At 39.1% G+C, this 13207-nt stretch overlaps 1 protein-coding gene across 4 annotated transcripts in view; it reads right to left on the minus strand.

Moving 5' to 3' along the window:
* Positions 1–13207, minus strand: part of lingo2 (leucine rich repeat and Ig domain containing 2) — a 61338-nt gene that overhangs the window by 39160 nt on the left and 8971 nt on the right. For all 4 annotated transcript variants that reach the window (XR_013328627.1, XR_013328629.1, XR_013328628.1 and 1 more), the window contains exon 2: positions 9272–9357. The gene's annotated coding sequence lies outside the window, so the exon portion shown is untranslated. The remainder of the gene's footprint in view (positions 1–9271; positions 9358–13207) is intronic.

Genomic DNA, 13207 nt, shown 5'->3' on the forward strand with positions numbered 1-13207 from the left:
TGCTGGAGAATGTGACTTAAATAATCATTATAGTCACATTTTTTTTTTACCAGTACATGATTAAGACACATAGGTCAGTGGTTAGTGCATTGGCCTCACAGTTCTGGGGTTGTGGGTTCAACTCCAGGACACATCCACCTATGTGGAGTTTGTATGTTCACCCCAAGCCTGTGTGGGTTTCCTCTGGGTACTCTGGTTTCCTCCCACATTCCAAAAACATGCAAGATTGGCTGATTGGACACTCTAAAAGTCAGTTGGGATAGCCTCCAGCACCCCCTGTAACCCGACTGAGGATAGAGTGGTTCAGAAAATGAGATGGGGTATTGGAATAAAAAAAATGTGGGTAATAATGTATTGTATCTCATAAACCTTTGCTATCTGGTCTTAATTCTGAAGTACATTGCATTAAATCACATCTTTATCTGATCTTATTTCTTCTGGACAAGCATGTTTTTGTTTCAGACCATCATTCTTCCCCAGCCTGCCTGATTAAATTCACTGCTGGTTTTCACACATACGGATGTAGAGCTGACTGTCACCTCTGCAAACAAATAGCAGTAACCGACATGAGCGGAAGGAAGTAAGATGAATAAACTAAAATATGGCTTTGTCAGCGGCCACATTAACCGCTGAAAACATCGCGAACAGGTAGGATGCATTATCCGCGTGTGAATCCATCAATGCTCTGCATTAAATAGTGCCTTGCTCTCAAACTCCCCCTCCTCTGCTTATCTCCTTACCATACTTGCTTCCTGCATACAGGTGCCCATTTAAAATACACATGCATACGCACACAAACTATTTAATCCAATGCATTTACAGCAAATTCCAGTTTTGTAATCACCAACTATACAAGAAATGGCCATTCTCATTCTCATAATTCATCTCACTAGAATGCATTGACTTTCTCTCTAAAAATATGATCTGGTTTTTAAAAATAAACACATTAGATAAACACACTGTAATATTGTGCTCATTAAAATAATCTAGAAAAAATGGAAAGACATTTTTCATTATTTTAGAATTAACGGCGAATGGCGTCAAGTTTATAGATATTACAAAAAGGTAATTCAAAACTAAAACCATCTAACCAACTAAAACCGAATGTGCAGAGCTGGATTTGTACCCCCGAGCAACACAGATGACTTGTCACTGAAACCAAATGAATCACTGTCAAGTCCCTTGACATGACACATTTAATAGGGGGAGACGTTAGGATGGCCTGGCACATCGCCCACACACCTGCCTGACATTTTCTCCTCATGACTGTTGCGTCAGCCTTTAATTGAAGTCAATTTAAAGTAAAGATGCTTAGCCTCTTTTGGCCTCTTTAAATTGACTTTTGCGTTTTCCATTTCTACTCTCACTTCAGGCCAAGGCTTGAATTTTGATCGTAAATATACTTAAAAAGATTAGCAAAAAGTAAAATTGACTACAGCCTATAACTCAAAGGTTGCAATTTTTGAAATTGAAATGAAAATGATTTAGTCAAGTCACATTTTCCAGAAACGCAAAGGATCCAAAATCCAAGTTTGAGGAATACTGAACTTTACAAGGACACAGCTTACTGTCGCAAAAAAAAAAAAACAGTATCAAATCCAGATGTGTGTTTGTAGGGAAAAACAAGAGTAAACCCGCTGCTTCTTAAATACTTTAAGGCTCCTAAAACCATTATTGCCGTCAGAGATTTCATCCAATTTTGACCCGAACACAGAGGGAGCAACTTAAGCACCCCAGCAGGGGAAGCTTTGGTAAGCTTTGCGCATCCAATAAAAAGGAAGTCAAGAAAGAAAGGAAAAAAAAAACGACTCCCAGCACATTCCCAGAGGTGCAAACAACTTTTAATGAAATTAAAACAAGATAAGTTAAAAGAAAAGAGCAACCACTGCAAAGCATCCTTCTGAGGAGAGTTTTAAACTCGCTCCTTCAAGGTAGCACAAATACTCTTTTGCACAGCTTGATGTCAAATGAAGCTGTAACAATGACTGTTTTTGGAACTGCCTTTTTTCTTAATAATAAAAAAAACCCTCCAGAGTTGGAGTGCCCAACACATACGCATCTTTCCCCTAGGGTGGCCTTACACAAAACGAGAATCCAGTCTCTAATCCCTGCTGAAATACAGGGAGTTTCATTCATTTTTACTGTTAGAGGTTGATGGTATTAATGGATGGTGCAGCCACTTGTGAGCTCTAAACTAATCCAACAAAGTGAACGGATTGTGTAAGACTGAAATGAATAACAGTGCCTTTTAATGGAATCCTAATGTATTGTAATCAAATCAATCATGATGTATTGCATCTTCTTTGTACAAGATGCATGCTAGAATTTACTGCAGAGGCGTAATCTGTTCAACTCATTCTTTTCCTACTTATTTTATTAAAGTACCAGCAAGGCAACTTTATTAACAGAGGCTGCTCAGGATGAAAGGCGAATGCACGACATTGGTTTGCCGATAAAAGTCAGCGCAAGCCAGCAGTCGCTTGGTTCCCTTTTTGATTCTTAGCGAGCCTCCACTCGAGTCATTTGAAAAGTGTCTTCCATGCCGCAGTTTGCCGTCGGGGTTACACTCAGCAGGTAATAATTTCTGCACACTAGCAGCTAATAATTAGCAATCTGCCTGGCACAGCTGCACAGGAAGTTGGCAAAAAAGAGGCCACCCGCTTGCCGACACGTCTCATTACGGCACATTTGTGAAAATACTCGTGACGGGAAGCACTACTACATGTTTGCTTATTAACAAGAACGCACTATAAATAAGCTTTGCTGTCATTCCTAGTAATATTCCCAATCACAAATGCCAGTCAAGCCACACTGTTGTGTATTCCTCCAATTAAACATTAAAGCAATTAAAAACTATCTGCCACGCAGTAGGGCTGAGCATGGCAAATTTAATTAAGAAGTGTGACGCATCAAACTCAAGCAAGAATGCTTACATACAAATCGTCAGGTCTCTGGAGTGCTTGTCCACCCTTCAAGTGTGAAATTAAAGGCTGTTTCCATTAGCACACTTGTCCGACAACCACCATAAAAATACAATGTATAATACCCAAATGCTTCTTCCTCTGTCAGTACTAAACGGATCAGCGGTTGATACCAAAATGTACCTTAGAACCAACATTAAAATATTGTCAATGTATTTTCATTGTTGATTTCCTGACCCATGTATCTCTATGGTATCACCATATCGTGGTCATTGTATTGGACATCGTATCCAGAGATTCCCACCTCTTTTGTAAAAACCCCAACTACAAGGCAACAAAAAGACATACTTATTTCGTCCCAATACTTTAGTCTGCTTGGAGTCATTGTTTACACATTTCTGTTTACTCCGCATCAGAGGCCCGTTTGAAAAGATGCATGAATAAATTAACACATTAATTACAACGATGGCCCTGATAACGACATCCATTTACTCGGAAGCCAGATAACAAGCGAGCCACGGCGTCGTTACGCATATTTTCTTTCTAAAATCACGAGCGCCATGTCCGGACTCTAGTCAATTATGCCATGTTACACTGTGACCTTATCCAACGTGACAAACAGCCAATTTCTTTTGCACTCCTCTGTATGCAAGCGTCACCTTTTTCTTATTTAGCGACTTGCTTCTAAATGCCACATTTGTCGCTCGCCATCTCGGAGGAGTCGTCTGCGGTGCTGTTTATTGCGGCTAAAATGTAACAGGGATCCTTCCAAGCCATTGCGATGTGTGATAAATAGTTAAAAACAAGTCATCAACAGAACTTGTGGTGTGGATGACTATACTGTGAAAATAGGAGTACATTTGTTTAGTCTGAGTCTCGCTAAAGGGATCTGATTCACTGTAGTCTTTTTAGTGAGTCTTTAATAACTGAAGTGAAGAAAGTGACCTTTCACTTTGGCTCTTTCTACATTCCGAGCTTAACCTCCTTCCCTGTATCAAAGTTGCGGGTTTTTCTGGTGAGTCAGCTCAAGTTATTACCTAATCATTGATGTCTGCTGTGTTCCCACTGATTCTTCGAAATCACTCGTCTGCAGTCCTTCCGGTGTCTCCACTAACTAATCCACCATCAACTAAAATGTTATTGCTTCGAGTAGCCTATTATGAAAGGAATCATCTCAATCTGATGTTCTTATAGTTAGTCTACTAATTTGAGTCAGTATACCACATTGTCTGAGTTTACTTTATTGTACGGTTTAATTGATCAATTAACTAATTTATTCATTTTCCATACCATAAGGATCACAGGGGTTATTGGAGTCTATATTGATTTCTTCATTATACTGCAATCTAAGAACACGCCAATTTGCCCAAAAGTCCAGTGAAAAAAAATAGACCTAAACCTATGAAGGATGAACTAGAAATTGTAAAAATGGATATTCTGGATAACAATATGGCATAAATGAGCTTTAACAAATCAAACTGCAGTCAAGTACAAAGGCTGTCCATATTTTCCTTTTCATGGCTAGAAGACAACGTAGAAGAATTGGCCCAAGTAATATAATGTGATCATTTTTTGCCAACCACTTTGCCAATAGAAAATAATTAGGTTTAGCTAATTCTTGGGAAGTGTAAATGTAAAAAAAAAGCCAGACTACATACACTGAGTATTAGGTATGAGGACACCCAGACCCTATGTTTCTAGTGTTCATCCAGCTGCTTCCAAATATTACATGCCAAGCACCCACCAAAGGATGCCTAAATCCTAAATGCCCACCAAAAAAGATATCAGCTTAGCAGGTGTTGGGAAATAAATATTTCATGCAATGCCTTGCACTATTGAAAAGCTTCGGTGACAGAGATCAATAGCAATAAAGGTATCTGGCTATGCACAGATATGGTCGCCGCGAGAGGGTAAGACGATTTCAAAAAGCAAGGAATACATTTTTTGATAGTGTACTGTAACTCTGCCAGCAGACATATTTACTGTGGAGGCACTTTTTGGCACATATTTTCCAGTTGTTAATGCATACGGGGTAAGGGACAGAAAACAGATCTGTATGTACACAAGATGTACTCGCATCACTTTGAAAGTCACCCCGTTTGAAAAAATGGGGATATGTAAGTACTATTTGTCCGTATTGCACCAATATTTGAATTTTTCGCTCCTGATTCCGACTCCTGGCTAATGCCAAAATTGTACAAGATATGTTTTCTTTTAAGGCTTAAGTACCATATTCTGCCTACCTTAATACGGCTTGGTGAGACACTGATTAACTCACTGCTACCATGGACAGCGCTTGGTGAGACTTCTTAAGTATCTTCTTCCATGGACAGCGCTTGGTGAGACTTCTTAAGAATCTTCTACCATGGACAGCGCTTGGTGAGACTTCTTAAGTATCTTCTACCATGGACAGCGCTTGGCGAGACTACTCAACTCTTGGCTACCATGGACAGCACTTGGTGAGACTCCTCAACTCTAGGCTACCAAGGACAGCGCTTGGTGAGACTGCTGAAATCACTGCTACCATGGACAGAACTTGGTGAGGCTGCTTACCTTATGCTGCCATGGACAGCGCTTAATGTCCAATCCATTTGAGGTGGGAAGTCGATTCCGACTCCTGGCTAATGCTAAAATTGTACATGATATGTTTTCTTTTAATGCTAAAGTGCCATATACTGTCTACCTTGATACGGCTTGTTGGGACACTGCTTAACTCACTGCTACAATGGACAGCGCTTGATGTCCAATCCATTGGAGGTGGGAGGTCAGCAGTGAAGTAACAAACATCTATTCGCTGCCACCCTCCCTCTTAAAAAGGATTGGAAGAGTACTACTGACAAACTCAATACGCAAGAGAATCATCACTGCACCTCACAACAAGAAAGTCCTGATTGAAAGCCAACAGCAGTTGCAGAGCATCAATATTCAGTTGGCCATGCGCCAAGAAAACACACACAAAAAACCCACTATCGGCCTTTTTTGTTTTAAATACAATATTTCCCGCAGCCTAAGCAGATCCAGCTGACACAAGCCGCGGAATTTTAACAATATCGTCAAAGTCCCTCGAGGTGGCTCACACGCTAGCTCATCGGCCGTCGAATTAGAGATGCCCCTGGGCGGTTTTAGCAAGTCGTGGCTGCTAATTAAATGGACGAGACTAGAGCTTTAACTTTTGAGTGGTCGCTTGGATGCATTTTGGAACAACACAGACAGTTAGTTGACTTTGATTATACAAAGAAAAGGGGAATGCTTTATATATATATGCATATATTTTAGGGTCTTTCATCAGCGATTCCCCTCCCAAATTGCACAAAGCAAATCCTTATTTAAATTGTATGTACTTGATCAGAATTATAATGTGGTCCACTACCCTATGAATTCCAGGGGTAAAAATCATATGGGGTCCAAGATCCTGTGGTACTCTAGCATGGAGGTACAAATGCAGTTTGATTCCTTATCTGAATCAGAGAATCGATACATTCACAAAAAAATGACACCCACGTGATCCAACAAACGTGTACTGTTCATTCTTACAGCTCCAAATCGCCATTATTGCAACAGCAGATCACAATTCTATCTATCCTTGCAAAAGCCATCCCTACGTGTATGACCAACTCCAAACTACATTTTAAGCACGGCGGCTTCTACCCCTTTCCCGAATAACAGAAAGAAACTGCAAAAAGGAAAGTACAGTAATCAACAAAGTAAGGACAGCATAATGAAGTGTCAGCTCAAAGTGAGGGCTTGGAATGAAATAATGCGTGGAAGTAAACAGCGACTATGTCGGATGAAAACCGAAGCGTTAAATCACTCAACTGTTTTGTATGCATGAATGCATGTATGTTGTATTTGCATGGATAAACAATACATCAACATATGATCATTTATGTATAGAGGCAAGTAGGTCGAGAGCTGCTCGCATCGATTTATTTTATTTTATCTATTTTTTTCTTCAACGCATACAGCTGCCTCAGCCTTGGGCTGCCATGTTGTCCGAGTCTGTAGTGTGTGTGGATGCTGGGTTGAATGAAGGCAGCAATGCATGAAAGCGCTACACTCGTGAAAAAGGGGATTATAAACCTTTCAATGCAAGTGGGCAGAGAGCACGTAGTCACTTTTTGTGCTTAAATGCAAGCTGCAATATCAGAGTGGATTGCGGGTATTCTCCCTATCGCTCATGCTCTCCCTGTGGCTTTTCTTCGCGTTGTGTGTTTGTTTGTGTGTTGGCTGTTGTTTTTCCATGCAGCCAAATAGAGGCACCTAATTAAGTCTTCGAGGGGGAAAAAGAAGCTGCTTAGCGGCCCCGTAAGCAATGAACGCAGACAGAAATAAAAAAGAAAAAAAAACAGAAAATCATCAAAGCTGAAAACATAGGGCACACCACTAGGTTTAGTACATTCATTCAGTGTCTCTCAACCATGTTTTTTTGTAAACCAGAGCTCATAATTCACTTAAGAGAATCGGATGGCACACCATGAAAGAAAAAGTATTTAGTTGTATATTTTAATTTAGGCACAAATTTACTTAGCTTCAAATCTGGAGTCTTTTATATAACAATAAAAAATATATCATAGAATAAAATATCAAAATTGTCATTACTCAAGGTAGTGGTTATCATGACTTATGACTTTTTGTTAAGTAGTACTTACTGTAATACTCTTACAGTCAATATTCTACACCTCAACATTCTTATCCAATGCTATACGTTCTCAAAACTAAATGAAGTTTAGGATGAATTTGGACTTTTTGGAATTCTTTTGGTTACTGTTGCTTGGCTGAGAGACACAAGATTGACGTCCATCAAGGCTGAAGTAGGCTACAAGGGATGACAGCGCCATTGCGCGACGTTATATCGGCAATGATGACGATACTTGCGGTCATGAAGCTTTGCTCAGCAGATATTAAGCTCATCCCCATCACCCATGACGGGAACTAAACAAAATAAAGTCTACTCCATGTTGTCTGGCATCAAGAAATTATAGCCGCAAACAACAACTGACTTTGAAAACAGCAACAGACATTGAAAACAGGCTATTTTCGAGCTGTCGTATTAAAATTCTTAATTGAATTATTTAAAATTAACCCTGCCTCTAGCCCAAAGTCAGATAGGATAATCTTCAGTAGCACCCGCAATCCTAGTGAGGATAAACAGTTAGATAACCGCAATTCACAATGACTTGCCATCTCTAGAAAAACACAGCAAACAAAAAAAATGTACTTGTTTCATTTGTCAATGTACTCCTGAGACCTATTTATGTAGCAGCAATTAAAAAGTCACTTTTACATAAGATATCACTTTTATCACCATAGTTGTTCTCGGAAAGAAGCAATTGAGTATGTTTTAATAAATCCCAGCTCTAGACGTAACATTTACTGGATCTATCAGCCTCTCGGAAGTGTGGGGGCGGGGGCCATCGATTCCGTACTCTCTCTCTCTTACAAGCATCCTTATTCCCTTTTAAGATGCAAAATTGTGCGGGCGGATATAATCAGACCACATTCGACTGATGTGTGGGCCAAGAAAAAAAAAACAACAAAAAAACAGAAAACAACAAATCTCATGTGCCACGTACGCACCAGACCGCGTAAGGCAATTATAAACCTAACATGGGACTACGTAGAAAATCGTAGATGATCTGAATGGGCCTCGACTACTTCTTGCCAGAAAGACATACAGTGGAAAGGTAATTGTTCCTACAATTTCCCAGAACTTGGGAATTTACATGATTGTGAAAAATCTGTTTTTGGGGAGGGTTTGAGACACAATCTCTGCAATAGCTACCCGGTTTAGGTACATGGTTTCTTCTGAACGATCTAGATCGAGACACCTCCCCCAAAAAAGACCACCTTTTGCCATCTTAAATTCTAGAACCTTGACATCAGACACACTATGCAAACATAATTATATCCATGCCTTACTTGGGAGGATAATAACGTGGCCAAGTGTATCATGAAGCAAAATATTAAAGCTCTGCATGTGGAAATTTTAGGTTCCTATAAACCATATTCAACAAATACTCTGTTTACAACAAATCACATCATCTCCTGATTTCATGGGAAAGTCATGCGGTTCCAAAAGAAAAGGGCAGCATTCAATGGTAAATTTGCAAAAAAAAGAGGGCAGGGGCATCTTTGCTGGAGTGAGGTTCAAAATGCGAAAAATAAATGAATAAGCAAGCGTGTCAGCTTGACCTTAGTTTAACGCCTGTGCTACTTTGTCCTTTTCTGCCTTGCTTAGAAAGCTCCACAAGTCAAGCAAAAATGGATTAAACCCACCTTAAAATGAACACACAAGGGCGGAAAAAGATGGGGGGATCATAATCCGCTAAGAGTGCCTTGCTTCTGCTTACCACTTAGAGAAGCAATCATTCGCTCAGCCATGGCTCGCTCTTTTCCCACCTCCTTCACCGTAGTCCTTCCGACACTCAGTCTTGATCTACAAAAAGATAATGGAGAAAATGAACGGAAGCACTTTTCAGACACAAAAATGATCACAAGTGCTTCCAAAGAAGTTTGCCTTTATCCATTACAGCAAATATTCCAAACTAAGAAAAATGAATATTATTATTGCTTTGTTTATAGTCATCAAACTTCAGGCTCCGCCTACACATGAAGACAACATAATTCTATATTTTTTTGGAATATAAGCCACACCCACCACCATAAAAAAATGCAGCGGATTATAAGCCACGAGGTTATTCACGCAAAAACTATTGTTTTCAGAACACTAACTTTTTCTAATCTAAACAGTTGCATCAAAAATACTCTACTATAACAATACTATAATCATTTGCGACTTTATACAAATATAAATATTATTCCATTAACTCTTTTAGTGTCACCGATGAAAGATATCGAACCATTTAGCTCTTAAAATTAAATTATTATTTGGATAAGGGCATATTTTATTATTTACTGCTCTCCCACTTCTGATGAATTAATGTTAACGTCTATCATCGTTAACAGCAGCCAATGACTACATATTAAAAAATAAAAAAACCTGAATTTACCCTGACGTCGATGTTTTTAAAAGAATATTTAAAAAAATAAAATAATGATGTGTCTTTTTACACGTGCAAAGTGGGGCTCAGATACTGCCAAATTTATAGTAACATTGCCAGTTCTCAAGGTGGTCATTTTCCCTGGAACATTATTTGAAAAGAAGAGACGCTAACGCAGAGAGAGTCACAATCTGTTCCCTCATTTGTTGGCCGTTATTGTTTATGTGGCATTTGTTACAACCTCCAAGTGGCTTGAGCACACTAAGATGCGCTTTAAAAAAAAAAAAAAAATCTTTTTTAAATTTGAAGGCGCACAGTGTATTGCATCGTGCTGCCATGGCATTGCATCTTGACGGCAGGTGGCAAATGATGTGCTAATGTATCTTGGGAAAGAAGGTCAGACTTGTTTGTGGCAGGCGAGAGAGTCATTTGCTATTTTTCTTAGGCAAAATATACGACGGATTCTCGCCGAGGCCTGATTAAGTCGCATCATTCGTAATGATGCAGCACTCCAAATGGAATTGGGTTCACTTTTAAATGCTGTTTGCCGTTGCGTCCAAAACAAATGATCTGATGAGCTGATCATCCATCATTAAAAAAGGAAACTGATGAAAAGTGTCTTAATGATGGCTTGTACAGATGAAGATAGTTTAGTCTCTCGAGTGTATATTCATCATGTTAGAAATTAAACAATCAACTCAATAATCTTTTTTTTGGCTAACCATTTTCAAAAATCTAATCCTAAGTGATCCAATATGAATTTGACTAAATAGGTGTGTACAAAATACCATAATATAGCTGTCAATGTCTTTTTTTTTTTTTGCACAATGTCCATGCAAAAACGTGACAATTGTATTGTAATTCTGTAATGTAAATTTTGACAGAAGAACATCAGAGATATTTTATTGAGACACATGGGAACCATTGCAAGTCGTAAAAAACGGCATGGTGTGCACTCTTTAAGACTGAGCTCTTCCTGCTAAATGTACTGTAAATGACTACAATGAATCAAACATGGTGTGCGCACAAACGTCAACATTCTATTTTTCAAGTTAGATTGTCAAATGGCCTTCCGCTGCTCACGTCATCCAGGGAGGAAAAATAGGGGGGGATTATGAATTCAACTAAATGGCTCCATCAACTGAGCCTCATCAATATTCTGTAGTCATTGTAAGGAGTCAGCTCCAGGCTTTAACGAGGGATCCGAGAGATAAATGACCAAAAAAAAAAAAAATAAGCTAGCTCGCAATTGTCCTTGAACTCTTAACGGTGCGCTAATATCAAGCCGTGTCAAGAGTAATTTTAACAAGAAACTCCCATTTCGGACGTGCCTCTTCCTCCCTCAGTCTTGGACCAAAAAGCAGATTGCTGTCTCGCTCTTATCATCACATTACCATGTCAGGCACGCCTCTTTGCATAATGGGCGTACGCTTGTGTTTCATCCTGCAGCATGGATGAAGAAAGTCATTATAAAACTGAAAGAGAAGGAGAGGTCCCGTGGAGAGATTTTTTTTTTTTTGCAGGGTGGAAGACACTCTTTTGACAAGAGGAACTAAAGTGAACTTCAACTACAAACCCAAAAACCAAAGAAACTACAAAATGTTAGCCGGTTTTGGAGAGGTCATCCACGGTATTTGGTGATCTACATTCTATTTTAAGGAAAACAAACCAGATATTTTTCAAAAATGGCACATTTGAATAAGAATTAGTGCAAAGAAACATTTGTTTTTACATGCATGTCTGTTGAGACTCATTCAGTACTACGATTAAGTACTACAGTACTTAATTAGTGCCGCACATTTTTGAAACGCTACATTTAATCACGCTACAAAAAATGAAGTCTACCGTTTTTTTTAACAGCTCGTCCAGATAAACTAACCTGCGAACAAACAATCGACCAACCAACCAATCAACAAACATGTCAGTGCTCAAGCAAAACCCACATCCCATATCATGTGAAAAATACAACGCCAAAAGGGAAGCTTACTCATGTATGTATTTAGCCGCTTAACTGTCAAAGCATTTATAAATTATGATGACAATCAGTCCAACTGTCTCACTGGACTTAAGAATATGAATGAAGCCACAAAGAAACATCTTTATAGTAAATACATTCACTAAGCCTGGGGAAATGCAAATGCCAAATCACATTATAGTGAGAATTAAAAAGGGTCTTGAGGAAGTTAATGTGTGCTATTAAATCACATCCATCACTCCTACATATCCAGTAGGTGTCATGTCACCACTGAAGCATTCCGCCTCCTGTCTCTTAACCTTTTCCGCGTCTAATAAACACATTAGGCATCCTATTACTGGTGACACATACTGTTATTAAGATCATATGCTGCCGAAGTGTGCTGCAGACTAAAAGATTGAGAAATGTTCAGATAATAGATGCTGACAGAAGACTTGCTGCATGCTAGTCTATGGAATAAACAAGTCTGACATTTAATATCTTAGACATCATCACTCAAAGTGGAACATTTATATTGGAAAGCTTTTGCCAAACCTAGTATACAAATATTAGTATCGATACCAAAATGGTAGTAAAAGTTATGTCATCGGTATTGGGAGATCTAATACTTTATACAGTAATACCATGACATACTAGTGTCCCAAAATATAAAAAAATTGAGATACGAGGCAAATTCCAAGCTAATTTTTGCCCCGAGATAGGAGATAAGTTTAACCATAACAATGAATTATAACAATTAAAAAGATGTATTTGCTGTAAAAACCTATTTGAGGTATTTTTGTCGGAGGTTGGGAACAAATTACTTTGTATTTAACGAGAAAAAATGACTTGAGATTCGTGTAAATTGACATACGAGCCTGGTCTCAGAACGTTTAAAGCTCATATCTCAAGGTATTACTGTACTATACTAAATAGAGCACATGCACTACTCTTATGGAGAGAAAGCCCCTTGATTTGTTGCCCGCGACCTCGAGTTACCTTATTTCTACAAAGGGCTGACTGCTGCTCTGTGGGCATCACGTGACGCATTAGTGAAATGACGCGGACACTTTCTTTTTCATCTCCCTGTGCTTGTGGCAATAAAACAATAGAGGCTAAAAATGACATGTAAAGTGTGGTGATCATCATTCTGATCATTCAGGCAGATGACAGGCTGGTCCACTCATCCCACCTACCTCAGCAGCCTCCAGCTACCCACCTAGAAAGGTGACTATGAAATATGGACAGCAGCAAATTGAGATTCATCAGGCAACACCTTTCTCGCTGGCTTAAATCTATATTCAATTCTACAGCATCTGTCATGGCAAAGG

Source organism: Stigmatopora nigra, chromosome 14, assembly GCF_051989575.1.
Source record: "Stigmatopora nigra isolate UIUO_SnigA chromosome 14, RoL_Snig_1.1, whole genome shotgun sequence".
In the NCBI taxonomy this organism is placed as follows: Eukaryota; Metazoa; Chordata; class Actinopteri; order Syngnathiformes; family Syngnathidae; genus Stigmatopora; species Stigmatopora nigra.